Source organism: Lithobates pipiens, unplaced genomic scaffold (assembly GCF_037356315.1).
Source record: "Lithobates pipiens isolate NorthernLeopardFrog02 unplaced genomic scaffold, aLitPip1_a1.2 Scaffold_23, whole genome shotgun sequence".
In the NCBI taxonomy this organism is placed as follows: Eukaryota; Metazoa; Chordata; class Amphibia; order Anura; family Ranidae; genus Lithobates; species Lithobates pipiens.
The window spans coordinates 44672603-44681169 of NW_027507785.1; positions in this window are offsets into that span (position 1 = coordinate 44672603).

Sequence of the window (8567 nt, forward strand, 5' to 3'; positions counted from 1 at the left end):
CTAAACTGGAAGCGGTGTAGTGGCCTGGCTTCTGCTCATCATCCAGGATAATGTCGTCCTCCTCGTTCTCCTCTCCCCATCCACTCACAACAACAGGGATCCCAGAAAGGTTTAAAGCATGCTCTTCTTGCTCCTCCTCATCCGCCCCGGCACCATCCTCCTCTGACTCCTCTTCAGACTCCTGTTGTTGACTTGTCTCAGATAGAGTAGCCCCCCCTGGGAATTCATCCAGCATTGCGACTTCCTCATCTTCCTGCTCCTGCTCCTCCACAGCTTGATCAATGACACGACACAATGCAAGCTCCATAAAGAAGGCATAAGGTACCATGTCACTGATGGCGCCATGGCTGCGACTGACCAGTTTGGTGATCTCATCAGAAGTCTGCATGCGTCGCGCATGAGCAGCCACTGGCGCGCTGAAAAAAACCCCAGCTCCCCAGAACCTGTTCTGACGCAGAGTTCATATAGGTAGACGTTAATTGCACGTTTCTGCTGGAGCAGCCTATCAAGCATATAGAAGGTTGATTTCCATGGCGTCGGGCAAACGCAAACAAGACGTCTGACAGGCAGATTGTGTCGCCGCTGAATGTCAGCAAGGCGAGCCATGGCCGTGTAAGATCTTCTGAAATGGGCTGAGATTTTCCTTGCCTGCCGCAAAATGTCCTGGACCACAGGGTATTTCACAACGAATCACTGCACGACCAAGTTTAAGACATGTGCCATGCGTGGCACGTGCGTAATTTTGCCCTGTTTCAATGCGCTAAGCAAATTGGCACCGTTGTCACACACCACTTTACCAACTGACAAATTGAGCGGTGTTAGCCACTGATCTGCCTGTGAACACAAAGCTGAAAGGAGTGCCGGGCCAGTGTGGCTCTTGGCTTCCAGGCACAACAGAAGCAGCACGGCATGGCAACATCTCACCTGGAATGTCGAATAGGTTCTGGGGAGCTTGGGCGGCGCAGCGGAAGAGACGCTAACAGCGGAAAAGGAGGAGTCAGCCAAGGAGGAGAGGGAGGAGGATGGAGTAGGAGGAGGAGGAGAAGAAGAGCCAGGCCTGCATGCAATCCGTGGCGGTAAAACCAAATCTACACGGGTGCCACGGGATACATGCTTGACAGCCGTCAGAAGGTTCACCCAGTGGGCAGTAAAAGTGATATACCGTCCCTGCCCGTGTTTGCTAGACCACGTGTCTGTGGTCAGATGTATCTTGGCACCGACACTGTGTGCCAGAGATACATTCACTTGCCGCTGAACATGGCCATATAGCTCTGGGATGCCCTTCTGTGAGAAATACTTCCTTCCTGGGACCTTCCTTTGTGGTGTTCCAATGGCCACAAATTTTCGAAAGGCCTCCGAGTCCACCAGTTTATATGGCAGTAGTTGGCAGGCTATCAGTTCTGACAAGCCAGCCGTCAACCGTTGGGCAAGAGGTTATCCGGCGTCATCATTTTTTTACGCTCGAACATTAGGCCCACGGAAGCCTGCCTTTTTGCAGAAAAACGTGAGCTTGTCGTGATGGAAGGTGGAGTGGAGGACAATTGTGAGGAGAGAGGAGAAGGAGAAGTAGAAGACGAGGCTGGACGGTGAGAGCCTGGAGTGTGGCTTTGTGTGTTCCATTGCTCCCACTCGGCTCGGTGAAGGCTGCTCATGTGCCTTCTTAAGGCGGTCGTCCCTAGGTGAGTGTTGGGCTTACCGCGACTTATGCGTTGACTGCAAAGATTGCAGATGGCAACACTATTGTCAGCAGCGGACACGTTAAAAAAAGCCCACACTGCGGAGCCATGTGCCGGCGTCCTGGGAGCGCCAGATGTGACCGTACATGGTTGATGCCTCGCTCCTGATACATTAGCAGTCTGCTTTGTCCCTCCTGTGCAATGTAAGTTCTTCCTGCTTCTCCTCCCTATCTGCTGGTCCATATCTCCCTCTGAACTCCCCTCCTCTTCCTCTCTTGTGGGCACCCACGTGACATCACTAGACACGTCATCATCAACATCACCTTCCCCACCGCTATAAGTAGAGATCTCGGAGTAGGCAGCAACACCGGGGACCAACCTCCTCCTTGGGCTGATCTGGGTACTGTCGTCAGACTGCTGAGTGGCGGTTGTTACTACCTCCTCTTCCTGATCCAATGCCAAGAGTGGCTGCGCATCAGAAATGTCTTGATATGGATCGGAAAATAATTCCTGTGACTCAAGCGGAAGATATATGGTGGTGGTGGTGGTGTTGTTGGTGGTAGTGTCTTTGGGGTTGCACACAGCAGAGAGTGAAGAAGAGCAGATCGAGGATGAGGAGGGTGCAGAAGAGTAAGGCTGAGTGAGCCACTCAACCAAGTCTGGTGCGTCCTTTGACGTAATCACACGCACCTTCTGCAAATTGCCAATTTGGCTCAAGCCTGTTGCTCCTGCCCTACCCCTACCACCCCTGCGGAAGGGCCTGCCTCTTCCTCTGCCTGTCATTTTTTAAATGACCCTGTGACAAAAGTCTCTAGAGAAGGGCAGATCTTCAATCTGTCGTCCTGTCCTTACAAGGACCTTTGTGGACCTAGTAGCTAGTGATGTGCAGACTGTCCCTCAGTCACTACACTGATAAAAGACTGCTGCAGAATAGGGCAGCAGTTCACCACAACCCTATATATTGTACACCTATACCAGTCCTTACAAGGACCTATGTGGACCTAGTAGCTAGTGGTTTGCAGACTGGGGAATGTCCAATTGTCCATGTGCTGAAATATCTCAGTTGGCTGTCCTGTACCCCATGATGGATGTGTCATCATGGGTCAAAGTTCTTTCACTCTGTAAACACATATGTCCGCCGGGCAAACAGCGGCAATAGTCCGCCGATCGGGCGAATCGCAAACACGCCAAATTCGCCGTGAATCGAACACCGGGCGAACAGTTTGGCCATCCCTATTCCTGATCTTTCTGTACTGATCGTGCTCCCTCAATTTCAGGTCTGACCAGCATTTCCTCAGTTGATCCTTGGATCATCATACCCCAAAATTCCTGTGCAGACTCTTTACAACTTTAGTCATGATCTTGGCCTTTCTCACATTTGGGTTTGGGTAAGGTCCATACTTCCCATCATAGTCGGCTCTCTTCAAGACATCCACCACCTCCACCATCTCTACAAAATATATATTTGAGGCCTTAAATCTCCTCTGGGATCAGAACGTTCGTGGCTCCGGGCTTTCGTCGTAGCTGCTGCTGTCTGCTTGCACTTTCTCCACCATGTGCTCTTCCACTGCGCAGAAAGAGAAGGGGCGGGGAATAGACTAGAAAGAACGTCAGGGGCGGGTGGAGTTTCATGCATGCGCAGTGTATATAAAGAATAACGCGCGTGCATCGTACGTACGATCTGTGAGCTGGGGAAGGAGTAGCGGAAGCGACGATCGTGATAAAGAAGGTACGATTTTAACTTGGGGCATCAGTGGCCTTTACTGCTTATAGATTGAGGCCTATATTGGGACATGATCAGGAGAGTTTAGCCTGACATTAGGGTTTGTCTTGTGTTGTGTCTTGCTGAGAAAATGGATGGGTTCAATTCAACTTCCTCCCCTTATTCATAGACAAGTATAGGGACCTGCCCTGTCTGTGGCAGGTGAAACATCTGCATTATAATCATAAACAAAAGAGGTAGGCAACGCTGGAGAAACTGCTGGAGTTGGTGAAGCCGCAGATCCCCACGGCAACCGCCCCCTATTTGAAGGCAAAAATTGTTGGCCTGAGGAGCACTTAAAATAGGGAGCGGAATAAGGTCCAGGATTCCATGAGATCAGGAGCAGCAGCAGATGACATTTATGTCCCCAGGCTGTGGTGCTGTGACAGACTGCGTTTTCTGTCAGACCAGACTGAAGTCAGGCAATCACTCTCAACCCTACCTTCCACTCTTCCTTCCATGCTTACTTCCACCCCAGCTGAGGCTTCCGACTTCCAACCTGGGCCTTCCAGCCAGGAAGAAGTGGAGGATATTATTGACCACTAATTTCTGATTTAATAAAGTGTTTTACATATCAATAGACAGTAGTGGGCCAAAAATTTTGGGGCAATAATGAAAAATGCTGGGCTCAGGATGATAGTCTCTTCTATTTGTTAACATTCAATTTGCAACAGTCATGAGCTGAAAATTGTGTGTGATGAACAAAAAATTAAAACTATGTCCCATTTTTCATAAACAGGAAAGCCTCGGCCAGGAGGAGGGCATGGAATGTGGCAGACAGGAGGAGGCTGTGGAATCTGGCAGCCAGGAGGGTATGTGGCAGGAAGGAGGTGGTTCGGCCCAGTAGCCTGACCTAATCCCAGGTCCCTCCCCTCTGCCTTACACAAAAAAGTCCCAGGGAGGGGAGTAACATGGAGGAGGCAGCGCTTGGGCTGATTCGGGAGACTAATGCTGCCCTCAGAACCACCCCCACTTTTCAAGAGGCCTTTGCCTCCATGGCTGCATGCAAAATGCTGGAAATGGAGGAGGGTCAATGCCTCATCTGTGAGGGAATGATGTATCTGATCCTAAATAAGACGTTGAGGGGCCAACTTACAACCAAAACCCACCTGTGTGAGTTTGACCATCCTCCTCCTTCACTTCCACCTCCTACCTCAACTCCAACATCACAGCCTGGAACCAAGCCTGGAAGGAAGAGTGGAAGGAAGACAAGTGTGATGGCCTGGGTTCAGTCTGGTCTGACAAAAGAAGCATGCTGTTGTATGACCACAGCCTGGGAACATATATGTCATCAGCTGCTGTTCCTGATCTCTCTGAGTCCTGGACCGGATTGTGCTCACTATTATATGGACTCCTCAGGCTACCAGTTTTGCCTGTAAAATAGTTGATGTTAGCCCTGGGGTACAAAGGCTTCGCCAATTTTACCAGTTTCTCCAGCGTTACCTTCCTCTTTATTTTATTATGACCCATAATAAATGGCTATTTTGGATTCACAAATACTTGCCTATGTGTTTTACTTCAAAAAGGACAGTTTGTTTGTGAGCAGGCAGGTACATTTCCAAAATGCAATGTCAAATTAACAAGGGACACCAACACCAACCAATCTCCTTGAGGTTAAAAAATACAAGATAATAATGCTGCTGTGGTAGCTTGACACACGTAACGAAAAACAATATTATGGAGAGTACTAGGGAAAAAAAAATAAAAAAAAAAGCAGGAGCTCTTGATAAAAAAAATCTAAATAAAAAAAAAAGATCACTATAAACAAAAATTAAAAACATTATTATGGAGATCTGACGGAAAAAAAAAAATTCAGGAGATCACGAGAAATAATAAAGAAATCAGTTTGTCAGAATATTTAATGCGAATATCAGCAGCAAAACAACTCTATTATTCTAGCGTTATATAGAAGAAGAGAATGCGCTGCATTTCAAAATTGGAAGCGTGAGGAATGTGTTATCTCCATTACGAACGCTAGTTTTACCAGACCGAGCATTTCCGTCTCGTAATTGATTCAGAGCATGCGTGGAAATTTTGTGCGTCGGAATTGTGTACACACGCTCGGAATTTACGAGAACGGATTTTGTTGTCGGAAAATTTGAGATCCAGATCTCAAATTTTGTTTGTCGAAAAATATCTGATGGAGAATACACAGGGTTGGAATTTCCGACAACAAGCTCCCACCGAACATTTGTGGTCGGACATTCCGACCGTGTGTACGCGGCATAACACTTGAAAACACTGGAAAAAACTTCTTCTGTTCTGCTCTTATCTGATGCGCTGGTGTTGGAAACCATCAGAACTGGCTGCTCCATATAATCCGTGGCCACTTCTGGAGCCAAGAACCTACCTCATCGCATGGGGGGGGGGTAATACACACTACGGAATATGTCAAAGCTATATAAAGATACTATATAAGAATAATAGTGTGTAATTGTGAGGGAATATTAGAGTGTAAGCTCCTCTGGTACAGAGACTGATGTGACTGGCTCAGTGTTCTCTGTACAGCACTACAGTAGGTGTCAGAGATATATATTTTTATATGTTGTGTTTCATATATGGTGCAATTCCACTGTCTATGTAATCCTCCTGCTCCCACTCCCCGCAGCTGTTCCCAGACAGCTTTGTGCTGCCATCAGAGTCGGAAAAAGATCATCCGGTGCCCAGGGCAAAGATGCCAAACTGTGTTCCCCCCTTCCCTTAGGGTTAGGGTCAGGACACCCTTATCCCTGCAATAAACCATTGCGCCCGGGGCAGCCGAGCCTCCTGCCCACCCCTTGTCCTGGCCCTGGTTGGATGTCTCATTTCCAGAGAAGTGGGGGGGGGGGAAGAGAGGTCACTTCTCAGGAGCTCGCTGTCTGTTATCACTTCTCTAGAACTTCTCCACATTGACCTGAAGCTACAATTATTAACTTCCTCATTGTGCTGATTTCAGATGAAGATCTGATGCTCATAGAAGTTGCGCAGCGAGTTTTATTGTTGAAATTAATGATGTATTTATTGATGTTTTTGTGGTCATAAATGCCCTTTAGGTTTTTATGGTTTCCGACTGTAAGTATGTCTTCATTAGTGATGAGCTGAACACCCCCCCCCCGGGTTCGGTTCGCAACAGAATATGCGAGCAGGCAAAAAATTTGTTCGAACCCCGTTAAAGTCTATGGGACATGAATAATCAAAAGTGCTAATTGTAAAGGCTTATATGCAAGTTATTGTCATAAAAAGTGTTTGGGGACCCGGGTCCTGCCCCAGGGGACATGTAGCAATGCAAAAAAAAAGTTTTAAAAACAGCAGTTTTTTTTTCAGGAGCAGTGATTTTAATAATGCTTAAAGTGAAACAATAAAAGTGAAATATTCCTTTAAATTTCCTATCTGGGGGGTGTCTATAGTTTGCCTGTAAAGTGTCGCATGTTTCCCGTGTTTACAACAGTCCCTGCACAAAATTACATTTCTAAAGGAAAAAAGGTAATTTAAAAGTACTCTCGGCTATAATGAATTGTCGGTCCCAGCAATACACATAAAAGTCATGGGATTGGACACATGAAAGTCAAACGGCATTGGGATTCCCCTACAGTCCATTACCAGGTCCTTTTGGTCTGGTATGAATATAAAGGGGAACCCCGAACAAAAATTTAAAAAAAAAGAAAAATGCGTGGGGGGGCCCCCCAAATTCCATACCAGGCCCTTCAGGTCTGGTATGAATTTCAAGGGAAAATCCGTGCCAAAAAAAGTGGCGTGGGGGTTCCCCCTTAAAATCCATACCAAACCCTTCAGGTCTGGTATGGATTTTAAGGGGAAACCTGCGCCAAAATTGTAAAAAATGGCATGGGGGTCCCCCCAAAAATCCATACCAGACCCTTATCCGAGCACGTAACCTGGCAAGCCACAGGAAAAGAGGGGGGATGAGAGAACGGTCCCCCGCCCTCTTGAACCGTACCAGGCCACATGCCCTCAATATTGGGAGGGTGCTTTGGGTAGCCCCCGGAAGCACCTTGTTGATGAGGACAAGGGCCTCATCCCCAAAACCCTTGCCCGGTGATTGTGGGGGTCTGCGGCCAATCGGAATCTGGAAGCCCCTTTAACAAGTCTTTTATTAAAAAAATTTTAAAAAAAAATGTCGCCATCCCTATGGCTTCCCCGTAGCGTCAGAGGAGGCGAGGCCACCTGTTACATCACCGGGTGGCTTTGCCCCCTCTGACGCTATGGGTAAGCCATAGGGATGTCCCCGTGCGTCAGAGGGGGGTGGGGGTAACCCGGCAATATCACCATGTGGCCCCGCCCTCAGTTATAAAAGAACTGTCACCTGAGAGGACGTCATTACGGTGGGTGCCTCCCATGAAGGCGGATCGGCGACGACGTGCAGATTTTTTTTCTTTTTCGGTCCGTCAGCGGAGCAAGAGAAGAAGAAGACTTCGTGGGACATTTGGCTTTTTTATATTTTTTAATAAAGGACTTGTCCCAAGCCTTGTCATGTCTTTTTACCATATTCACCCTCTTTTTGTGTAATGGTATAGGTACATTTGTACCCCGTTACCATTTCACACAGGGGGGAGGCCGGGATCTGGAAGTCCCCTTGTTAAAGTGGTCTTCCAGATTCCGATAAGCCTCCCACCCGCAGACCGCCCACAACCACCGGGAAAGGGTTGTGGGGATGAGGCCCTTGTCCCCATCAACATGGGGACAAGGTGCTTTGGGGGGCCCCAAAGCACCCTCCCCATGTTGAGGGCATTTGGCCTTGTACGGTTCAGGAGGGGGGTGCTTTCTCGCCCCCCCCCCTCTTCAGGAGGGGGGTGCTTTCTCATCCCCCCCTCTTTTCCTGCGGCCTGCCAGGTTGTGTGCTCGGATAAGGGTCTGGTATGGACTTTTGGGGGGACACCCACACCATTTTTTTAAATTTTGGCACGGGGGTTCCCCTTAATATCCATACCAGACCTGAAGGGCCTGGTATTGAATTTAGGAGACCCCCACGCAATTAATTTTTTTACATTTTGGTTCGGGGTTCCCCTTAATATTCATACCAGACCCAAAGGGCCTGGTAATGCTGGTTTTTTTCAATGACTTTTATGTGTATTGCTGGGATCGACAATTGATTACAGCAGCGAGTACTTTTAAATTACTTTTTTTCCTTCAGA